Below are 25,613 nucleotides of genomic sequence, written 5' to 3' on the forward strand. Positions count from 1 at the left end.
TGATTTAACTCACTTAATGAATCAAAGTTCTGAACATATAAAGTTAGGAAATGTTCCATTCTGGATCCACTAAGTCACAGTCTAATACCTACATCCTCTGGGCTGAATTGTGTCCACCCAAAATTCTTAGGTGGAAATCCTAACAGTTAGATATCAGAAAGTGATTGTATTTGGATATAGGATCTTTAAAGAGTTAACAAAATGAGATTATTAGGGTGGGCCCTAAATCCAATATGACTGATGCGGTTATGGGAAGAGATTGGGATGCACAAATGTACAGAACAAGACCGTGCGAAGGCATAGAAGAGATAGTCATCTATAAGCAAAGGAGAGGCCTCAGAAGAAACCAATCCTGGCCACACCTTGATCTTGGATTTCTAAACTCAAAGACTGCGTGAAAATAAATTTCTGTTGTTTAGGCCACCCAGTCTGCAGCACTTTGTTACGGCAGCCTTAGCGTAACAACATGAAACTTTTAAGATGTGGAAGATTCGAGCCTCTTGCTAATATTGATGCACCTACCTCTAAGTTTTTAAATAAGGGGTGATAATGGGACACCATATCAGATTACTCAAATGGTCTGTTTTTGAGTTCATGAGAAACAAATTCTTAACAACTTATGGAATCATGTATATACAAACTGAGCCTGATTAGTGGAAGTTATTTGTATGTATGGTCCAAATCCTATGAATATATTGGTGCCCATCGATTTACATATTATTTTAACCATGTCATTTACAATGTGATTAATTGGATATTAATAAATATTTACTTCATACTGTGCTAAACAAATGCATCTTTGTGCACCTTTATGTAAGGACAGGATTTTTGTGGTTTGACATAATTTTGTCCAACTCGACTTTGATGGCTAATGAAAATTAAGAAAGTAATTTGAATTAACAGTCTGCCACAATCTCAAGTGCTGAATGATAATTAACACTAAAAGTAACAATAGCTATCGTATATTAAGAGCTAATTTGTAAAATAATAATAATAATAATAATCTGTTTCAGGAATTGAACTAAGCATAAACACACACTGGTCCATTTAATTCTCACAACTTTATGACCTAGATATACGTTATCCACATTGCAAAGAAAAATAAGTTGAGACTTTGTGATATGTAACCTCTTGTCTAAAATCACAGTTGTAAATATCAGAGCTTGGATTCAAATCTCAGATGGTATGATTGGAGAGTCAGGCTTCTAAACAGAATCTCTTAGTGAAGAAATAAAAATGATAGCTCATCACTTCTTTAGAATTCTTCATGTTGAACAAATTGAGGAAAAGTCTTCTTCCTCATAAATTTGTTAAAGAAAGTTAAAAAGTTAGGTAACTAAAGGAATAATATTGTACCAAATCCACCTCAGACGTTTAAAACTTGAAGGAGATAGGCAACAACTAATTGACCAGAAGATAAGAAAAACACTTTCTGTAGATTTTATTGACAGTGGTTTAGAAAGATTCAGTCTAAGGGTACCTGGGTATCTCAGTTGGTTAAGCATCCAGCTCTTGATTTTGGCTCAGGTCATGATCTCCCAGGTTTGTGAGATCAAGCCCCACATCTGACTTCATGATGATAGCGTGAAGCCTGCTTGGGATTCTCTCTGCCCCTCCCCACCAAAATAAATAAATAAACTTAAAAAATAAAAAGAAAACTATTATTCCCTGAACTTGTTAGAAGCTCAGTGAAAAATGGGGTAACTGGTCTATTCTGCCCTGGGTGCCTTCTACTTAAGGGAATGAATTAAGGTATCCTTTCTCTAGAGTGGAGGTTTGAATAAATTTCTATTTGCAGAGCAAAAGTGCCAGTAGTGTATTCTGTTATACTGTATAAGGCAATCAGAAATTGTGAAATAGAGAATATATTTGAACCAGATATGGAATCATTTTACCAAAAGCAAAAAATATATATAGTGATATATATCATATATATTATAATTATATGTATTATATTATAATATATATAACTGATGATGGCTGAAATCATTATATATCTATCTCACTTTAAGAAAAAAATTTTTTAAACATTTACTAATTTTTGAGAGCAAGAGAGACAGAGCATGAGTGGGAGAGGGACCGAGAGAGAGGGAGACCCAGAATCTGAAACAGGCTCCAGGCTCTGAGCTGTCAGCACAGGGCCCGACGTGGGGCTTGAACTCACAGAGTGTGAGATCATGATCTGAGCTGAAGTCAGACACTCAACCAACTGAGCCACCCAGGCGCCCCTTCATTTATCTATCTTACTTTAAAAGATCAAATGTAGGCTGCCGGCAAGGTGCAGCTGCCCAAATACCCAGGGTCAGTGATCCAGGCTCTATAATATTCCTGCACCATCACTGGTGGAATTTAGACATTGTCTTAATGCTTCTCAGTTCATGGTTGTAAGATAGTAGTCACACTCCAGACATGCAGTCCATATCTAAAAAACAAACAAGCAGGATGCCTGGGCGGCTAGGTAGGTTAAGCTTCCAACTTTGGCTCAGGTCGTGATCTCATGGTACATGGGTTTGAGCCTTGCGTCAGGCTCTGTGCTGACAGCTCAGAGCCTGAAACCTGCTTCAGATTCTGTGCCTCCGTCTCTCTCTGCCCCTAACCCACTCGTGCTCTCTCTCTCTCAAGAATAAATAAACATTAAAAAATAAAGAAATGAATAAAATAAAAAAAACAAACTAGCAAAAACAAGGCAATCATCAGTGAAGCAAAGTTTGAAAGACCCAATGCTATCTCTTTACTTTTAAAAAGTTTTCCCGCTAGAGCCACTTTATGGCTTTTGTTTGCAATTCATTGTATATGTCTAACAGTAAGAAAATGTATAGCAATAAGGGAATCTGGAAAGTGATGTTTTCACTTTGCAGTTTGCATCATAGAGGGAATACAAAATAAAAGAATAGGGCTTTCTTATGGGTAACTAATTCAAGTCTTTACCAATGAGTTTATAAAATTAGCAAGTGTTATAACTACTCCATTGAAAATAAACTCCCCACATAGCTTCTTTTTTTTTTTTTTAATTTGTTTTTGAGAGAGAGAGAGAGAGAGAGAGAGAGGCAGAGAAAGAGGGATCCTAAGCAGGTTCTGCACTGACAGCAGAGGCCCTATAAGGGGCTCAAACTCACCAACTGTGAGCTCATGACCTGAGCTGAGGTGGAATGCTTAAATGTTTAAAAGACTGAGCCACCCAGGCACCCCTCCCTATATGGCTTCTTAACAGCAAAGAAAAAAGTATTTGTGTTTGCCTTCAGAAAAATAATGAGAAAAGCAGGAAGTTAAAAGTTTTTCATGCTATAAATAGTCACACAGCACTCAGAGATTTGCCAAGTAGGCAAAAGCAACAAATCCAGTCAATTGCTCGAACCTGATGAAAACAAACAAACAAACAAACAAACAAACAAAAATACCAGTGCCTAGGAAGCAAACCCGGATCTAAGAAATAAACATAGAGATTATGGAAAAGTTTGACCCCTAGAACATGTGTAATAAAATTTGATGGATGGATAGGTGAATGAATTATGAGGCTTGCTTGAGAGATTTAAAATCTATTAATTGGCCAATTGCATTTATACTTAAAACAACAACTTGATTTAACCTTATATATTATAAGTTTTTCACCTGCAAAATGTAGTAGATGATATAACCCATGAAAGGCTTTTAAGGTCTTTAAAAGAAACACATTATTGATGGTATTGATAACAAGATTACAATAATTTTAAGTTACAAAATTGGGATCTTTCAAACAATTAAAAATATGATTCAAAGTTGATTTCAAAATTGGCCTATAATGAAAATTCCTTGTTATTTCTAAACTTTTAAACTCTTGAAAAATTCAGGAAAACTTTCTTTTTAAAATCTATTTGTTCAGCAACTTAAAAAATAATTTGTAAACCTTGCTTCCACTCATAAAGAAATACTCTTGTGCAATGTGTTCTCCTTGGCTAACTAGGAAAGGGGGGTGGGGGAATAAGGTGGACCTTACCGTAATGCTCATTTTCTAGCTATAGGCAATTTCCCAAGTGGGGGCAAGAAGCGTGTAGAAAAGCAGAGTTTGAAGTCTCACCAAGTAAAGAAAGCAAAGCTTAGTATTTTGGGAGGCAGATTTCTAAAATTTATAGGTAAGGAGGAGGGAGCAGAACAGAGAAAAAGTTTAATTGTATCTTTGTCTGAATACCAATCTGTCGTGTGTAGGATGACATTCCATGAAGCAAAGAATAACTATAGAAATAAATTATGGAAAAAAATTAGTAAAAATCTCTAAGTCTAATACTTCTAGAGCTCAGAGAAATCTGGGAAAATTTCAAGGACCCACCAGCTAGAGCGAAGATCATATATGCATGAGGCTTTTGGTAGAGATTCAGAAAAGTCTGGTTTGTGGAGTGGAGAGAAACTAGCTGTAGACTAAAGGTTTCCTATACTCACCTTATAAAAACTTAAAATGAGCCTGAAGCAACATTCTTTAAAGAAATATAACATAATCCATCACTCAATATTATAAAATTCCCAACATCTGGCATGCATTCAAAACATTATTGAACATCTGATGAAGTTTAAAAAAAGTTAAAACATATTCAGAATAAACAGGCATTAGAAACAGAAAATTAGCAGATGATAGAATTAGCAGATAGGAACTTTAAAACAGCTATTACACATATTATAAATGTGCTTCAGAATTTAATGAAAAAACGCATGCATAATGAGGAGAGAGATAAAAGATATAAAAAAGAACCAAGTGAAATTCTGGAGATAAAAATACCTAGAATTAAGCATTCTGGAAATAAAAATTTCACATTTTGTTGTCAATAGCAGATAAAACATTGCAAAAGAGAAGGTCAATGAACTAGAAGGCATGGTGATAGAAATTATTTTAAAATGAGAAAAAAGACCCCAAACTAACAATAGTGGTCTAACATATGTGTAATTCGAAATTCAGAAAAAGATTAAGGACAGACACAAAAAAATTTTGAAAAATTAACAACGGAAAATTTTCTAAATTTGATAACTATAAATATCCAAAATATCCACATAACTTCAAATAGAATAAACAAAAGGAAAACTACTTGTTTAAAACAAGTTAATCTCTTTTAAAACATCCACAAAAAGAAGAAACACACACAAGAACTAAGATCAGAAGTTCAAAGTTCTTTTCAGAAACTATGCAAACAAAACATAACGAAGCATCATTTGTTAAAAAGAGAGAGATAATCTGGTAATTTAGAATTTCTACATCTAGCAAAAATATATACATATCAAAAAAGATGCTGAACTGAAGGATTGTTCTATGAATAAAGATGACAAAATCCATCCCCAGCAGATGTACACTACAAGAAATATTAAAGGAAATTCTTCAGCTTGAGGAAAAAGATGACACTAGATAGAAACTAGGATCTACCTAAAGACTGATGAATGCCAGAAATTGTTAATGTGATGGAAGGGGATAAGAGAAAAGAATGGAAGGGAGATGGAAAGATATTGTAGTCATATTCCTAGAGTATGCATAAATGAATGTAATATTATTTGAACCTCAATTGTGATCAGTAAAAGATGTCTATTTTAATCCCTTGAGAAACCACAAAAATAATAGGGATATAGGTAATAAACCAAAAGCAATGATTAAACAGAAACACTAACAAAAATTTAATTAACTCAAAAGAAGTTAGAGGAAAAGAAGAACAAAGAACATATGGGACAAATCTAAAACAAGTTCATTTAAGGGTGCCTGGGGGGCTCAGTCAGTTAAGCATCTGAATTCAGCTCAGGTAATAATTTCACAGTTCAGGAGTTTGAGCCCTGCATCAGACTCTCAGCACAGAGCCTGCTTTGGATCCTCTGTCTCCCTCTGTCTCTGCCCCTCCCCTGCTTGCTCTCTCACTCTCCCTCTCCTCTCAAAAATAAATAAACATTAAAAAAAATATTTAGCAAATCTAAATAAGTGGAAAGACATTTGTGTTCATGAATTAGAAAACAATATTGTTAAGCTAGCATATTAACAATATCGTTAAGATACTCCAAGTGATCCATAGATTCAATTCAATCTCTATCAAAATCCTAATGGTCTTTTTGGTAAAAATGGAAAAGCTGATCCTCAAATTCATATGGAATTTTGAGGATTCCCAAACAACCAAAACATTATATAGAAAGAAAAAAAGTTGGAAGACTCACATTTCTCACTTTCAAAACTTACCTCAAAACTGCATTAATCAAAACAGTGTAGATAGATGTATAAACCAATGGAATAGATAAAAAATTCCAGAAATGAACTTATACATATATGGGCAACTGATTTTCAACAAGGGTAACAAAATTACTCAATGGGGAAAAGAATAGTCTCTTCAACAAATAATTTGGGGAAACTAGATATCCATATGCAAAAATAAATAAAGTTGGACCTTTAACTCTTATACATAAAAATTAATTCAAAATGGATCACAAACTAAATAAAACCATAAAACTCTTAGAAGAAAACGTAAGGGCAAATCTTAATGATCTTGGATTTGGCAAAGAATTCTTAGATATAAATTCAAAAACATGAACAACAAGAGGAAAAATAGATAAATGAGACTTCATCAAAATTCAAAACTTTTGTGCATGAAAGAACGTTATCAAGAAAATGAAAAAACAACCTACAGAGTGGCAGAAAATGTTTGCAAATCACATATGTGATAAGAGTCTAGCATCCAGAATATATAAAGAATCCTCACAACTCAATAAAAAGACCAAGACCAATTAAAATATGGGAAGACTTGAATAGACATTTCTGCAAAGAGGATACATAAGTGAAAAAAAAAAAACCACATATAAAGATGCTCAACATCCTCGGTCATTAGGGAAATGTGAATAAAATCCCAATGAGATCCCACTCTGTACCAACAAGATGGCTATAAACAGGGGCTTGGGGAGAGGAGGAGAGACAAGTGTTGAAGAGGATTTGGAAAAATTGCACCATTTGTTAGAAAGGCTATCATTTCTCCATTGAACTGCTTTTGCTCCTTTGTCAAAGATCGGTTGGCTCAAAAAAAAAAGAAATCAGTTGGCTCTATTTCTAAGACTCTATTTCTGTGCTCTCTATTTTGTTCTGTTGATCTCTGTGTTTATTCTTTTGCCAATGCCACGTTGTCTTGATTACTGCTGCTTATTTCAAGTCTTTAAATCAGGTCACGTGAGTCTTTCTTCATCATTATTCTGTGTCTTTTGTTTTTCCATGTATTATTGTACAATAACGTAGTACCCTTCAACCTTGATATATTTGCTTAATACTTCAGCATTTTTTGTCAGTGTCTTAAGATTACAATACATAGTCATTTCATATGTGAATAAAGATTTTTATTTCTTCCTTTCCAGCCAATACACTTTAATTTTTTTTCTTATCTTATTATTTTGCTAACTAGGACTTCCAGTGCAATGTTAAGTAAGAGTGATAAGAGAGAATAGAATATCCATGTCTTATTCCCAATTTAGGGGAAGGTATCCAACTAACTTTAAGGAAATGGTTCATTATGATGTTAGCTGTAGGTTTTTTGTAGATGTTCTTTATCAAGAAGACTTTTACTCTCTCTTAAAAGTATATAAACATTAAAAAAATGTTAAAAAAAAAAAGGGGGGGGGGTGCCTGCGTGGCTCAGTCTATTAAGCATCCAACTTCACTCAGATCATGATCTCACAGTTTGTGAGTTCAAGCTTTGTGTCACGCTCTGTGCTAACGGCTCAGAGCCTGGAGCCTGCTTTGGATTCTGTGTCTCCCTGTCTCTCTTCCCTTCCCAAAATATGTTCTGTCTCTGCTTCTCTCTCTTAAAAATATATAAACATTTAAAAAAAAAGAAGAAGAAGGTTAAGAAGGTTTTTATTATGAAGGTGTGTTAGATTGTGTAAATCTTTGTATCGACCGATATGATTATATGATTTTTCTTCTTTAGCCTTTCGATATGTCGGATTATATTGATTTATTGTCAAATGTTGAACCAGTCTTATATATTTGGAACAAATCCCCCTTAGTCATGGTGTATAATTCTTTTTACACATTGTTGGATTTTAACGCTTTTGGTTGAATATTCCATAATGGCTGCTGTGTTCTTAGGTACTGGTGTCTTGCACCTTTAGTTCATAAAGTATTCCAGGCAACACACTGAGTTGAAAGTTCAAAAAGAAAGTTGTATTTATTTGAAGGATGTCCATGAACATTAGGAACAGCTGGAGAAAATTTACATACATGAGAAAGGTTGACAAAAAGTAATCAAAGATGGTAGCAATGACAAATTGTTAGGTACAAGGATTCAGACAGTAAGAAGAAAAAAATAAAACCTCATAGTGAGAATATACAGAATGCGAGTCAAGTTTTGGGTAAACATAAATGTGACTGGACTGGAAAAGTTTATCTCAACTCAGTGATTAACATCAGTATGCCAAGTTCACAATTTCTCTCCTAAGACTCACTTAGTCCTTTTCACTTGTATTCTTTACAAAAGCGTACATTTAAGGAAGAGAATGCAAATGTTTTTATAAAATCCATTTGACTTGAGGAACTGCTTTTCTGCAGGTCTTGCTTGACATTTCTTTTCAGCAGTCTTCCTCTAGAGGAGGTGAGGGCTTCTTCTTTAAGAAAAGATAAGATGACACAAATAGAGCTATTGGAACTTATTTTTCCCATCTCATCATTTCATGACGATTTAAAAAAGAGTCATATTACATTTCCTTCTTTTGCAGTTTTGATTAGGATGATGATGGTGATGATGATGGTGATCCTTATTTTCTCACTTCCCCAACCATCAGTATATTACATACTATCACAATTTGTTAACTGTGGCCTAAGGTTTCACTTGTACTTATCCCTAAGAAATAAAATGCTTTACTTCTGGTTTTAACTCTGACATATAAAAAGCTTAGAAATCATCACTCTGTCTTCACAACAAGAAAAAACTGAACAAACTGAAAATCAACAACTTTTCTGACACCCACCAGAGAACTGAGGTTGGAAGGCAAACTATCACCCAATCTAGAGAGATAGACAAGTTCAGAGTCATAGCCAAGATATACTTATCTAGATCAGAAGCCACCCACCAGAAACATAAAGTACTAGGAGTACTTAACTGGTAACTTTAATGAATTTCTGGAAACCATAGAGTAGCATCAAATTTAGAAACTCCTTGGAGCCGTGGTCTTGGGGGCTCCCCACACTTTGCGGGGTTTCTTCATTCAGACAACATACCATCTAGGAAAAAGGGATTCCTTGTGAAGGTCCAAAATCAGTGTTCTTGTTGCTCTGGAAGAAGAAGGTGAGAAGTAATCACTGCAAAATATGACCAGCACATTCTTTATAATAAATGCGTACACCTAGAATGAAAGGCTTTGCCCGTCTGGAGGAATATCATTTTTTTCAGCTCCATCCCCCTCTCACTTCCTTCTTGATCTGAGGGAGATAAAAAAGCTACCACAATGGAAAAACACTTCTGTAGGTCACAGTGCAGAGAAAAAAGAGCACAAAAAGAGTGTGATTTCATCAGAAGAGTATACAAAACTTCCCCTCTTTCACATATAACCACTACATAAACAGGACTCCAGTATGACAATAATGGATTTACATCTGAAAGAAACCTAAATGCAAATTCTCTCTGAAGGGGAGTACTCAGAGAAGACAAGAGGGGAGTCAGAAAAGACACTAGAGACTTTGGCACCTATAGCTACAGTAAATATTAAGCACAGCCCAACTCCTAACCAGATGGAAAGAATCCTCACATTAACAGCCTATTAAACTCAGTTCCTAATACCTGATACAAAATGTTCATCTTCTGGGGTGCCTGGGAGGCTCAGGTGGTTAAGCATCTGACTTCAGCTCAGGTCATGATACCGCAGTTTGTGGGTTCAAGCCCCATGTCAGGCTATGTGCTGACAGCTCAGAGCCTGGAGCCTGCTTTGGATTCTATGTCTCCCTCTCTCTCTGTCCATACCGCCACCCAAAAATAGACATTAGATTTTTTTTTTAAATGTTCATCTTTCAATAAAAAAGTCCAAGTCATGGGGCACTGGGGTGGCTCAGTCGGTTAAGCCTCTGACTTCTGCTCAGGTCATGATCTTGTGGCTTGTGAGTTTGAGCCCTGGATCAGGCTCTGGGCTGACAGTTCAGAGTCTGGACCCTGCTTCAGATTCTGTGTCTCACTCTCTCTGACCCTCCCCTGCTCATGCTCTGTCTCTGTCTCTCTCAAAACTAAATAAACATTACAAATATTTTTTTAATAAATTAAAAAAAAATCCAAGTTATACCAAATATAAATAAGAAAGGAAGGAAGGAAGGAAGGAACAAAGAAAGGAAGCAACAAAGGAAGAAAATAGTCTAAAAAGACAAAAAAAGTAATATAACCAGACTCAGATGATACTCAGACTCATTATGACCCAGATGATAAAATTGTTAGACAGAGTTTAAAATAACTGATTAGGTATGCCTGGGTGGCTCAGTTGTTTAAGCATCTGACTCTTGATTTTGGCTCCACTCAAGATCTCACAGTCATGAGATTGAGCCCCACATCAGGCTTGCTCTGGGCATAGTCTGCTTAAGATTCTCTGTTTCTCTCTGCCCCTCACCTCAAAAATAAAATAAAATAAAATAAAATAAAATAAAATAAAATAAAATAACTGATTAATGTACTAAAGTGTCTAAGGAAAAAAGTAGAAAACATATTAGAACAGATTGGTAATGAAAGCAGAAAGGTGGAAATTCTAAGAAAAGGAAATGTTTAAAATAAAAAACACTGCAACAAGAATGAAGTGTGCCTACAGACTAGACACAAATAAAAGAAAAATCAATGAGCTTGAATACATATCATAGAAACTTCAGAAATAGAAATGTATTGAATAAAAATAAAAAGAATGAGCATAACAGAATATTCAAGAACTGAAGAACAATTTCAAATGATGTAACATACATGTAATCAGAAGAAATAAGAATGGAGCAGAAGAAATATTTGAAATAATAATGGCATAGAACTTTCCAAAATTAATGGCAGACACACAAGCAGAAATACAGGAAGTTTAGAGATAACCTAGTAGGATAAATACCACAAATATTGCACAAGACATATCATATTCAAACTACAGAAAATCAAAGACAAAAGAAAATCTTGAAAGAATCCGGAGGGAATGAAAAAAACTTTACCTATAAAATAACAAAACTGAGAATTCCAGGGGCATCTGGGTGGTTCAGTCAGTTAAGCATCCAACTTCAGTTCAGGTCATGATCTCAGGGTTTGAGGGTTCGAGCCCTGTGTCAGGCTCTGTGCTGACTCCAGGCTCAGAGTCTGGAGCCTGCTTTAGAATCTGTGTCTCCCTCTCTTTCTGCCTCTCCCTCACTCATGCTCTGTCTCTCTCTCTCTCTCTCTCTCAAAAATAAATAAACATTAAAATAAATTTTTATTTTTAAAAATGAGAATTACAGTGAACTTCTTGCCAGAAACCCTGCAAGCGACAAGAGAATGGACTAAAATATTTAAAATATTCAAAGAAAAAAAAAGCCCAACAACCTATAATTATATACCCAGAAAACTCATTCTAAAAAGTGAAGGAAAAATAAAACTTTTCTCTGACAACCAAAATTGAAGAAATTCATTACCTCCAGACGTCCTTGCAAAATGTTAAAAGAAATTCTTCGGGCAAAAGAAAAATGATATAAGTCAAATCTCACATCTACATAAAGAAAGAGACACTTATATAAATCTCCACATAACAACAAAAATGCACCATCTTCTCAAGCTCCCATGAGGCATTTTCACCAACATAGACCACATTCTGAATGACAAAACTCACTTAAAGAAATGTATAAGAATAAAAATCATACAAAAATGTTTTCATATCATATTGAAATTAAACTAGACATCAATAATAGAATGATAACTTGGAAATCCTCAAATATTTGGAAATTAGTCCACATACTTCTAGATAACACAAGTCAAGCAAGAAGTTTCAAGAGGAACTAAAATATTTCAATGGAAATGGAAATATATCAAACTATGTATAACGAGGGAAAAACAGGGTTTCGACAGAATTTTATGGTATTAAGTGCATATATTAGAAGAGAAGAGGGATCTAAAAATATATAACCTAAACCTCCTCATTAAGAAACTAGTGAAAAAAAGAAATTTAAGACTAAAAGAAGGAGAAGACAATAAATAATAAAAATTAAAGCAGAAATCAACACAATTGAAAACACAACAGTACTAACAACAAAAAGAGAAAATCAACAAAACCAAGATCTGCTTGTATGAAATAATGAATGAAATCAATAAATGCATAGATAGGCTAAGAAAAAAAGAGAAGACACAAAGTAGCAAAATCAGAAAGGAAATAATTCATTGGTACTGATCTACTGATCCCATGAATATTAAAGGGACAATAAATGACCCTCTTAAAATCTCATATTAGAGTTGCTAAAATTAGATGAAAAAATGCTGGTGAGAATGTAGAACAACAGGGAATCTCATTCATTGCTGTTGAAAATTAAAAATGGTGCAAATTTTTTAAAAAGGGGGAGGTGGGGCGCCTGGGTAGCGCAGTCGGTTAAGCGTCCGACTTCAGCCAGGTCACCATCTCGCAGTCCGTGAGTTCGAGCCCCGTGTCAGGCTCTGGGCTGATGGCTCGGAGCCTGGAGCCTGTTTCCGATTCTGTGTCTCCTTCTCTCTCTGCCCCTCCCCCGTTCGTGCTCTGTCTCTCTCTGTCCCAAAAATAAATAAACGTTGAAAAAATAAATAAATAAATAAATAAAAAGGGAGAGGTGCCCGGGTGGCTCAGTCAGTTAAGTATCCGGTTCCTGATTTCCCCTCAGGTCATGATCTCATAGTTCATGGGATCCAGCCCCACAATGGGCTGCCTCTGACAGGGCGGAGTTTGCTTGGGATTCTCTCTCCCTCTGCCCCTTTCCTCCTCAGAATAAATAATTAAACATTACAAAAAAATACAGCTGGCACATCTCCTTTGAAAGTTTGGCAATTTATCAGTGATAAAAAGAAATGATCTGGCATGCCATAAAAACACATGGGTGAATCTTAAGTATACTTTGCTAAGTGAAAGAAGCCAGTGTAAAAGTCGATATATAATCATATGATAGTCTGTAAGAGACAAAATTACAGAGATGGTAAAAAATCAGTGGTTATTAGGACTTTAGGGGAGAAAGAAAAGGTTAAATAGGTAAAACACAAATGTTTTTTAGGGTGGTGAAACCATTTTTTATGATACTGTAATGGTAAATACATGACTATGAATTTGTCAAAAAACATAGAACTTTTCCGCACAGAGTGAGCTTGAATGTATGCAAGTTTAAATAAATATCATTTCGGATATCAGGAGTTCGCAGGATGGAACAAGAATTGACAAACAATATAACTGTATCACAAATACGTGAAAAAAACCTCACTGAAATTCAGGATGGGATAAGGGGTGAGCGGGGAAAAGTGCTGGCCAAAGTCAGTTTGGAATTCATTGGAGACTGTAAGATTAAAGGTAAAGGCAACTTTACTAAGCACTGTACTCTTAGTTAATAAAGTTGTTACCCACAGGACTATGTGGCCACCATCCTATTGCTGTCACATGTAAGTATCAAACTGAACAATCAATAAATGTAGGTTAATTATGGGAGTCAGATGAGTCACTGTTGGATTGACAGATTACATATAAGCAAATGCTATATGAGGCTAGAACGATCCATGTTTAAGGGACTAGAGTTGTAGTCATCAGTATGAACTCATGTTTTGTTTAATATGCATATAGATGGCTACATATAGAAATACTTATGGATATGTGAATTTGCAGGAGTTGGTAGACATATATATTTCCCTTTGCATTGTCAGCTGAGTCTGATCAGAAACAAATCTAGACAATAATAACACACCTAGTAACGAACACACCTAGTGCCCAGATACTGTTTTTTACTACTATTCTTCAGTGGAAAACAAACAAAACGAAACAAGATTCCTTGGAGAAAGTCTAGAATGGGACGAGAAATAATACAAGATGAGCCTGGAGCACTTGTAGTGTCAGAAACTAAGGAAGTATAAACACATACACGTACACGAAATGATCGAAATTTGTCAAAGGGATGCTGGAGTCAACTGAAAGAGCTATCAGTGGCCAAAACCAGAGAAATTTGAACGAGAAAATAAATGAAATCATATTGGATTGTAATCCTAGGTATAATAGAAATCTCTAACTTCTATAAACAATTGAGCAAATAAATAAATGAAGGAGAATAGGCAAATCTCACATACAGAATTCTAATTTATGTACACACTCTGCTCTAAAGGAGATTGAAGCATAACCCCCCGCTCCAGAAGTGTGGGCTAGCCATAGTGATTTCCTCCCAAAAGGACTGATTTGAGAAAGAAAAAACCATGACTTTACAATGGAGAAACCTGAGAAACATTATCTCAGTCAGGTGATCAAGATTAATATCCTCAGTGCTAAGTCAGATTGACAGTATGTTCCTTGATATGATGATAGTAGGCACACCGAAGTGGTAAAAATGACACTTTACTTCTGTGGACTTCCTTACAGGAACACGTAACGTTCGTCTAATTATGAGGAAAATATCAGACAGATCTCGATGGAAGGACATTCAACAAAATACCTGGCCAGTACTCCTCAGAACTGTCAAGGTCATCAAAACAAGGTAAGTCTGAGAAACTATCACAGGCAAGAGCTGCCTAAGGAGACATGAGGACTAAATGCAGTGTGGTATCCTGAATGGGATTGTGTTGTTGTTGTTGTTGTTGTTGTTGCTTTAGCTTTAGTTTTTTTGTGTGCATGTGTGTGTGTTTTTTTCTTTTCAAATGTCAATGTGATCTTAGGACAAAAAGAGACTCAGGTAAAAATCAAGGAAATCTGAATTAAGTATGGGCTTTTGTTAATAATAACGTATCTATATGGGTTCATTAGTTGAACAAATGAACCCTCATGTTAGATGATGATAATAGGGGAAACCGGGTATGGGGAATATGGGAAATCTCTTTTACCTTCATACTCTTTCTGTAACTCTAAAGCGTTTGTAAAATAAAGACTTTATTTCAAAAATATATTTGATTTCATACCTTCCTTAAATCACTTTTTAACATACCCAAAAGAGTTCAGACAAATGTAAGTGAAGGAAAATTTCCACTTTTCACTGGGAGTCAATTCTTCTGGAACCTCTGTTTCTGCACCTCTTGTCAACAGGGAACTGGTTTTCCTTTATTCCACACTATCTTTTCAAGGATATTTGTATAACGAACAGTTTTTGAAGATTGGAGATAGTGTCTGCCTCCTAAGAAAAGTGCAGGCAACTGTATTACTCACTTTTAAAGCTTTGGCCTAAATTCAGAATTATTTTGTAACCTAATCTACTGTGCATGCAGGTCTTAATCTGATCCCATTGACATTGCCTAGTGTGATTTCAAGGCAAGGGGTTCGGAAGCAATGGTTCTGATGCTCATACTGCTCGCTGGACCGTGAGTGAGAATGTCATTTGGCTCTGACCCAATGATCGCATGTCTACCATCAGCCTTTCTAAAACGGTGGCAGTTTAATTTGTTAGCTTTCAAGTGGGACAAAATCTCAAACTCTTCACAGTTCTTAATGATCTTTATATCTGAATATGACCGTGGAATTGTTTTCACTTGTGAGTAAACTCCAAAATGTGTAGGAATTTTGTCTTTAACGTTTATTCTGGCTGGAACTTTCTGCTAAATATAAACGTTTTCCCTTTTCCTTACTGTTTTCCATTTCATTTTACTTTTTATTTTTATCACAAATTCATCAATCCACTCCTGTGAACTATTTTATATATACATTATTCCCCTCCTGTGATCATCAAAATAAACAGAAGAGGCATTAGCCTCTTTGCACACCAATTTAAACATATTTCTTAAATTCTTTGCTAGTTGGTAAATAGCTTTTCTCCCAAAACTTTTCTCCCCAATCTATTCCCACTGCTCCTGACACTCTGGTACCTTGCCGAGATTCACATACCCTATTGCAGCAACTAAAGGGTTAACGTTTCTTCCAGCCCAAGATCAGGGAATGGTTTGAGGAACTACGGGCCTCCTGTGTCCATAAGTTCAAATTCTTGAAAAATAATAGTTAAATTTTTAAGGTGACAACTGATAATATCCACATTGTATTGGCAATGAGTCTAAGGATCAGAAAGGTAGGTAACTTACACAAAGTTGCTTGGCATATATATTCTGAGGCCAGGAGTTAAATGGATAACTGGTTGACTCAAAAGACTTCAAAAGACTTCACTTAGTCTTCCATGCCCTTTGCCTCCATTATTCTAAGCAAATATGTTCCCTTTTTAGTCTTTTAAATGAGACATACTTATTTGCTTTACTTGATTCATATCTGCAACTGTATCTATCCATATTAAATGACTCAAAATCCTCATTATGAAGAAGTCCTAAGTGTTAACACAATAGGATATAGGCTTAATGTATGATGAGCAGTAAAATATGTTAGGAAGTGAAGCAAAAAGTACAGATCTCAAAGTCCTTCATATACCAGAAAAAACTGCATTTCATCTACCATGGGTCACAGTCCTTTTCCCTAACTTCATTGGTCTAGGAAACAAATATCTGGGCAAAATGACAACACTACTGAGACTCAATGCATAATCAAGACTTAGTAAAAATTTAAGTACATTTGAGCCACAACGTATTTGCTACTAACGTGAAAAATTTAGCATTTAAGTTTCTTTTTATTAAAAAAAAAACCATACTTATAACAAAGTTCTTTTTCCTTACACACTAGAATATCTTGGAAAAGATTTCATTTGAAATTATTATAGTTTTTCTTCTTCTACTTTCCACTTCCTAATGGAATTTTGCATAGATTAGCTGCAAACAGCATTTGGTAGAAAAGGCCTTTGATAACCTCTTCCGCAGCCAGATATGTTCATGTAAATCTATGAAAATCGAATGACAGAGTGAATGTTTGTGTTCTCTTTCTACTCGTAGAGGGTTGGAGGGTAGATGTCTGGAGATTCGAAAAAGCAAAATTGAGTTCCAGATATAAAAGTCCAGGACACCAATTTTAAACTAGAAATTAAGGTATTAAAAGAGGTTATTTAATCTTGAGTTTGCAAAACTACCCAATAAAAATTAATGATTTTAATAGGATTGGAAAAAGAGGAGAGTAGGAAGCAAATATCTTTGGCAAATTCTCTTAGAAATTACATCCTGATCACAAGCCTTACCAAATATTCAGAAATATATGTATGAATTAAAAAACAGTAGCACTTAAAAAAAAACATTTTTCATGTGGTGAAATGTATTTGTTTCTGTACTAACGAACTGAATTGCTGACTTTTCAAATATGTGAATAAGCATTGTGCCACCAATTCATATTTAAAAGACTGAGCCAGGGGGCGCCTGGGTGGCTCAGTTGGTTAAGCATGGGACTTCAGCTCAGGTCATGATCTCACAGTTCATGAGTTCAAGCCCCGCATGAGTCTCTGTGCTGTCAGCTCAGAGCCTGGAGCCTGCTTCAGATTCTGTGTCTCCCTCTCTCTGCCCATCCCATGTTCATGCTCTGTCTCTCTCTCTGTTTCTCAAAAATACATAAACATTAAAAAAAAAATTTAAAGACTGAGCCATAACCCTCACCTAAAGACTCAACTCATTCGTTTATTGCTTTGAAGGGCTGGTCACAGGGAAAACAGCAGCAAGAGTTTTCAACATAGGTTACTATATGAAATAACTAATTTAAGCCTTCTCAGACTCAGTTACCAGCTGGTCAATGAGACCACATGTTCAGTTGGATAATGAGAAGAATGGCACTCTAGTTTAGAATCAACAGCTACACTGAAATCTAACCTTTACCACCAATGTCGATAAAGCTCAGAAGCTCTGTATTTTCTGTCAAAATCCTTAAATTGGTTTGTATGATTTGTCCAAATACATGTATTTCTTCTTAGCAAAAACAAAAACAAAGATGATGGTATTAATCTCAAATGAAGAATCTTTTCAAAGAAGATGTGTCGCATCATTTTTTAACAGGGTGTATTTTTCAAAACATTTTATCATAGTTCAAACTTGGATTCATACTCTAGCTAGGCTATGTAGACAGGGGAACAAAGGATAGTATATGTTCTTATTTTTAAGAAGCAAAGACCTTTTTTTGTTACTAGTATTAAGGTTTTTGAAAATTGCTACGGTTGCTAAAAAAAATGTTGTTGATTTACTAAAATGTGATTAATTCGGGTGGCTTTCAGCTTGTCCACCTATGGTTAACATATAAGATACATGCCTAATAGGTAAAAGATGATCAATAATGCTTAAATTTCTAGGACCATTTCTGTGGATTTTTGACCTTCAGTGTTACTGGAGCAATGCCTCATAATCTTTAAAGCGCATGTGAACTGCCTGGGGATCTTCTAAGAGCAGAGGTTCTGATATAGGAGATCTGGGATGGGACCCATGATTCTGCTTTAGTACTGATGGTGCAAATCCATATATCACAGTGTAGGCAGCAAAGTATTAGCGAATGCATCTGGAAACTCTGGTTTTCATGTGATACTCTGAACCCAGTAGATCTCTTTTGGAACAAGAGTGATTATTCATCCCCTGTGATATGAGTTCATTTTCCTGCTCGATGAGACACCAGGAAAGCTTTATCACAAATATTGCAAATGTGGGGGCGCCTGGGTGGCTCAGTCGGTTAACCGTCCGACTTCAGCTCAGGTCATGATCTCACAGTTTGTGAGTCCGAGCCCCACATCGGGCTCTATGCAGACATCACAGATCCTGAAGCCTGCCTTGGATTCTGTGTGTGTGTGTCTCTCTCTGTTCCTCCCCGACTTGGCACTCTGTCTCTCTCTCAAAAATAAAGATTAAAAAAAAATCTAAAAAAACAAAAAACAAATATTGCAAATGCGCACGTGGATTCTAAAATCATGACTTGTAGCACCAAACTTAGTGATTTAAGATAGGTCTTAATATTTATTTATTATTTTTTTTTAATTTTTTTTTCAACGTTTATTTATTTTTGGGACAGAGAGAGACAGAGCATGAACGGGGGAGGGGCAGAGAGAGAGGGAGACACAGAATCGGAAACAGGCTCCAGGCTCTGAGCCATCAGCCCAGAGCCCGACGCGGGGCTCGAACTCACGGACCGCGAGATCGTGACCTGGCTGAAGTCGGACGCTTAACCGACTGCGCCACCCAGGCGCCCCTTAATATTTATTTTTATATGCATACATATATATGTATATATATTTGTTCATACTGATATTCAACAGTATGACATGTCAACTGATAGTCAACAGTTCAAACTGATATTCCAACAGCAAAGGGTTCATTCTCAGCTTCCCTCTTTTCTTAGTCTAACTTTCTTTCTCAACAAAGAGAAGCCTGGTTCTTACCATACAGATTATTTACTGATTTGCTCAGTCCTAGAGTTCACACAAAGTGGTTTCAAAATTGCTAATCCATACTACTGTGATAAACACCTACTCACCAGAATACAATATTTATAATTCGATTTGTTTTTTGTCTTCAGTTACATAGTTAACATGCTATGCTCCAAAGTGAAATGCACTTAGGTTTGTTTCTGTTTATGTTCCATATTTTTTCTTTTACATCCTCCAATTTTTGGTGATTTTATGGATTTATTTGTTAATTATGTAAAACACTGACATCGTTCTAAAAATCAGAACTTTATAAAAATTTACACTCAGTAAAGTGTCACATTCCCATGTCTTTCACTCTATTCCCTTCCACCTTTCTTACTCTTACTTCTTCCTGTGGGGAACCGATCTCAATCATATTGGCATATCTTGTCTATGTTTCTTTTGTGTGCAAAAGAGCACAATCTATGTCCCAGAGCAATTTATTAAAAATTTTATCTAGGGGATGACAATTTTATCATTTAATAAACTTTCATGTCTATCTGTTTGAGTTCTGAACTTTCTATTTTATTCCACCGATATGTTTGTCTAGTTATGTATCAGTTTCATATGTTTCAATTATAGAAGCTTTATAGTATGCTTGCTATTTGGTAGGAATCAGCTTCCTTATAATCTTTTATGGGAAAAGCTAGCATATTGAAGGTACTATTTTGGTCTTTTTCTTCCTTCATTTAATAATATATGCTGGAAATCACTCCATATCGATTTAAAAACAATCTTTGTCATTTTTTCAGTGTAATAGTATTCCCACAATTCAATCAATTGCTTTGTTTTATATGAATATTTTGTTTTCAATATTTTGAAACTATAAACAATACAGTGAATAACCTTGGCATATGCATTCCATATTTTTTGGAAAAATATCTTCCAGATAAACTACTAAAGGTGAAATTACTTTGCTAAAAGGTAAGTGCTTAAGTAGTTTTGTTATATATTTCCAACTTTCCTTTTAAAATGGTTTACCAATTTACTTTCCCCCAGCAGTAAACGGGAGTACCACTTTTCCTGTACAGCCTCACTAAGAGAATGTGTTGTCAGACTTTTTAATTTTCACCAATGTGATAAATGAGAAATGGTATTTGAGTGTAGTTTTAATTTGTATTTCTCTAATTTATAAGTGAGGATGAATATCTTGTCGTGGACTTAAAATACTACATATCCATGAATTATCTGTTCATATCCTTGCCCACTTTTCTATTCGCCTTTTGGACTTTTTCCTCTCGTGTTTTAACAATTTGAGAAGTGCATTTATAACTCAAAGTGTTTCCAAGTGCATCCAGCATTTACTTTCTGCTGTGCATGTTAAATCTTCACTGCCCATGTGTGCTGGTTCTCTCTCCCGGCGAGGAAAGAATGTCTAAAGAACAATAAGCTCCCAGGGTTCTAAAGGCCTTGTCTGGGAACTGACACAAACACTTGCCACATATTATATTGGTCAAAGCAAGTCAAAGATTGAACAAAAATTCACAGTATTGGTAGTAAAGCATCCTTCACTCCATGACTGGAACAGATTTCTGTTCAGCAAGCAGATACAATCAAGGTCAACGAGCTGGATCACTTTTGCAAAACATCTACCATAAACAATCTTGAAAGAAACATGATGAGAGAAAATAACAGATTGGGTGATTCTAATTTATATTGGGGAATAATTTAAGACATTTCCAAGGAAGAATCTTTGAAGATATAAAATTTAAGTAAGAACCAGAATAATTAAGAGAATAGCAGGCAGGCATAGGAACCCAAGGCAGCAATGATTGTAGTGCTAACAGTCTGATGGGTTAATTAGAACAGAACCTATGCAAGGCCTGTTTGCACACTAATCATTTCACACACAATTCTCTGTAACACAAATGTCATAACAATGCTATGAAAAAGGAATGATAGCACTCTCTTTATGAATGGAAAACTATGTTCTTGCCTAAGGAGGTTACAAGCTTGACCCCATATAGAATTGGAATTTTAAATCAAGGCCTTAACTTGCTAAACCCTAGTTTGAATACCTCTGTATAAGGAAATATCTATTTCTAGCAATGTTTCTTCCAGAGACTATTGTACAGTTCTAACATGTCTTGCAAAATGTGTGAATGATTTTCTAAACAGCATATTACATAATTGTTCATAGTAAAGATTTTCTTAGGTGCATGATTTTACTGAAAAATCCTCCTCAACTAACTCTCTACTTAGAGGAAGAATCCATGGGATCATACCCAGTAGTTAGACTTGATCTGGTATGTTTTTCTACCAGTGGCTTTCTACCGCAACTAAATATTTTATGCATGTAGGGACTAGTTTTAAATAATCTAGTTGGAAGAGGCCAAAGTAAGACATATTAAATTAGAAATTCTAGGGTTGGATCCCAGGAACAGGTATTGATTTTTAAAGCTCCCGGAATATCTAAATGGGCATTCACAGTTGAGACTCTGATCTAGTTTTTGGAGGAGATGGCTTCTAAGCAAGGCCATCAGCAAGCCAACTTGCTGACATTATATGGATTAAAATAATCATGTTCTAAATAGGTTCTTACTTACTATAGCAAGATACCCAACATTTTGAATTGTACAGACAGAAATGTCCATGCTTCTCAACTTTCTGTAGTGGAAGGTATATAATAGTGATTGAGAAAAATCAATGGCTTTGGAAACTTAATGGCCAGCACTAGAACTTCTAAGTATTAAGTGGGACGAATTAGCTTTTTCTTCTAATATGGAATATCATTTTTGTTTCATTATGGTGTTATGCTATGAGAGCTTACTCTAATAAGAGCAATAAAGAAAATTTTTTTCAGAATTAGTAATAAGTCTAAATTTTTGAAAAATAGCCTTTAATTCACTTTCAGTTGCTCAGTACATTACACTATCAAAGTATTTTTTTTTTTTTTTTTTTTTTTTGCATATTCCTAAGGAGGACTGCTTGGATAAAAAGATGCCTCTTGTAATTCTTACATTAATTATTTATCTGTAAACTTAAAGAAGAAAATAGTATTTGGAAAGTGTTTGCTATTTTGAATGATGATCTATCCTGATCTTTTTTGTACATTTTAATTGTTTAGAAAATTGTTTTTTATTCTTTTGTTATGATGAGTGAAAATGTTATCTTAATGGCTTTAAATATGTTGGTTTTTAGGTGATTTTAAACATGTTAGAAATAAATATTTTCTTTTTGTTTTTTTTTAAGTGTTCCTGGGGTTTAATTCCTCACCTACCCAGAACTAAAATAAATCATGTAACTACTGAGGATGATGTTGTATAGAGAAGCTGCCTACAGAAGCATAAGTGTAATTATCTTCACAATAGTGTAAGAATTAGGGAAAATCTTCCTCAGAAGGAGTAGCAGCCCATCGTCCATGTTTGATATTTGATAGTCTTAAAAAGAGGTTTGTTAGGACCTTCAATTTATGTAACTTTATGAATTAATTCAGAAATAGTATCATAGGGAGGTCTAAGTGTAGTTTCTCATTTATCCATTTAACAAACACCTAATCATCATCTACTATATGCAAGAGACTATATTAGGTTATGTCTCTTATTTGAAAGAAGTTAATTTGAGATCGATAAGTTTTTACAAAAGGAAACTTGGATCATGTTGTCATTCATGACTAAATGATGCTAATATGTATGAGTTTGGGTCAGTAAGCAATAAAATCTTTTCTGGCTTAAGTTAAATTATTGATTACTGTGCTCTGAATGAAGCTAAAACACCATTTTCACCAGTTTACTTAGAATCAGCATAACATTATATTTTAACATTAAATTTTTATTCAGTAAAATTACATTAAATTTATCTAAGTCACAACTTTGAGAGTTAACAAATTGACAGAGATTGGTAAACTAACTTAATAAAAGAAACATGATTTGAGACTTAATTGTTTTTAGAATGGCTACAGTTTTCTCAAGAAGGCCTAATAATCTTTTCAATCAGAAACCTAGTGTCACAGTTCCTTTTCCCTTTTTCCAAAGAAAAGAGCCCATCCCTAAACAAACATCTCTCACAGAAACCAGAATGCCATCTACTGGCAGCCGCCAAAATTTTAACTTTTAAACAAAACAATTTATGCTTAATCAATTTAAAATATAATATATATTTTTAGTGAAGAAATGCCTAGAGTTTGAAATAAATACCTAAGTTAAATGTTCGTATGTTTAAAAGTTGGGGTATTTTCTGGAGACACTCCACATTTGTTTCCATCGTAGGAAAAACACTTTCATGGAGAAATATAAATAATGTCAGTATCAACTAGCTAATGTGATCCCCATGTTCTTACTAATTTGAAGGGGTAACACTCCCTTAAAGAAAAATTGTATTCAGAGTGGAAAAATATTATTTAATATTTCTAGATATTATTAGTCACACTTTTACTTCTTACCTTAACGTTTCATTCCAAAGAATATTGATGGAAATGGTATACAGCATAGATATGAGAATTTCATTGAAAACCGATTTTGTGATAAAGGACTGCAGTAAAAACAAAGTGAAATTCTCCCATAGTTAGTTGTAGCATTAATTGACATAATCAGGTTTTTTTTTTAGGAAAAGCTTGAAAAACACATTGTTACCAAATATATAATCATTATTTTTAAATAGGTAAACCTGATATTGAATTTATATCTAAAAGGTCATAAATGTGTACCTGTATCTGTATCTATATATAGTGTATATATGCATGTATATATACCAGAGGTTTCGTTCAATTGATTCTACAATAAAAGAAAGTAATGAACATGGAAAATCAACTTTAGATTTTAAAGCACCAATAAGCTCTTTCAAAAATAACCCATGCATCATTTTAATGGTTTACTACAAGCATATTCTTATCTTTTTATTGTTCTTTCAAGAATAATTGTACACACTTACAGGATTTAATTCCCAGAGTAGAATTCACATAGTGATTGTGAAAGCTTTGAGAATGGATGCATACCATAATCTGTCTCCTAAGGCACCCATTCCCCCTACATTCGGCAGAGGACTTGTTTCCTCAGTCATCAGTAGGAAGCTCTATAAGGGAAGCCCAAAGGCAGCCTTGCCCTCCTACAAATGTGCATAATTCACGCATAACAATGCGCTTCAGGAAATCTTGAAATCTTATCCTGTCTTTTTCATTTAAAGTACCAGAGGAGTACTTAAAAAGTAAGTCCTATCAGTCCAGAAAGGCATTTTTAAAAGGCCATTATAAACGAAGTTCTCAGAACTCTGGCTCCAGCAAAGACATAAAGGTTAAAAATTGCCCAGGCAGCCCTACTCTATGATCGTCTTATTTTAAATGCAGATTGTCAGCAACTTTGAACTATGTATGTTTGTGAAAAAGTTCAGAGAAATGAAAAGATACGGTAGTAAGAACAAGAGCATTTTCTCACACAGACATTTGAGAGAGAGCACAACATATTGAATAAATCAGCCCTGGGATTGTGAGAATTCTTGTTCAAGAAAAAGAAGATAGTATTATTCTCCATTTGCCCACATACATTAATATTTGTTTGATGTTGTTCATTTAAATATTCTAGCTCCCAGAGAAAGTATTGTTTAGTGACATACTCAAATTTTGAATGATCCGTATAAAGTTATTCTTTAAAAAAGATTTTTATAAGCCGCTTTCAAAGTTGTGGAAGAGATGCTGAAAATTAATCCATAAAGAAAATTCAAATTAACTTATGCATGTACACAGATACATGTATGATCTCGTATTGCCTAAACAAACAAACAAACAAAAATATTATAAAGAAACCGGACTGTCTTGCCCTCGTAAGAGACATTGTACTAATTTAGATCACTGAACAATTTTTATAAATGAATTAAAATGTTACATATCATCTGCTCTCCTTTCCATCCTGGAAAAATTGTGAGGTAGCCGACTGTTTTGAAATAAATTTCCCTGCAGTTGCTATAGTGATGACAATAAAGTTCTTGCTTCTATTTGTGTGATAAAAGTTCTTAGCAGAATACTTGAAAAGGTAAGCTAATCGAAATGAAGAACTGTTAGTTCTCTTTTTCAAGGCAGCCTCCTTGAAGGTAGTTCACAATTACAAGACTCAACCATTGTCGACAATTTTATTATATGTACATTTTCATAATCTTTCTCAATGTAGTCCGAAAAAATTATATAGCAGAAATGAGCCCTCTTTTTTCTTGTTACAGGTCAAAGTCATTGGACAAAATATATTTAAGTTAATTCTGGATATTTTGTGTGAAAATCAATGATTGAATCAAAGATACTGCT

At 34.8% G+C, this 25,613-nt stretch overlaps 1 long non-coding RNA gene across 1 annotated transcript; it reads right to left on the reverse strand.

Annotated features, from left to right (window-relative positions):
• Positions 1-9,067: 9,067 nt before the first annotated feature.
• Positions 9,068-25,274, reverse strand: LOC123584901. The gene is made up of 3 exons (XR_006705736.1): positions 25,201-25,274; positions 15,054-15,265; positions 9,068-9,247 (listed from the first exon to the last, which is right to left on the reverse strand). It is a non-coding gene; the product is annotated as an uncharacterized LOC123584901 (long non-coding RNA).
• Between the last annotated feature and the right edge of the window lie 339 nt (positions 25,275-25,613).

The sequence above is a fragment of the Leopardus geoffroyi genome, chromosome C3 (genome assembly GCF_018350155.1).
Source record: "Leopardus geoffroyi isolate Oge1 chromosome C3, O.geoffroyi_Oge1_pat1.0, whole genome shotgun sequence".
Taxonomy (NCBI): domain Eukaryota; kingdom Metazoa; phylum Chordata; class Mammalia; order Carnivora; family Felidae; genus Leopardus; species Leopardus geoffroyi.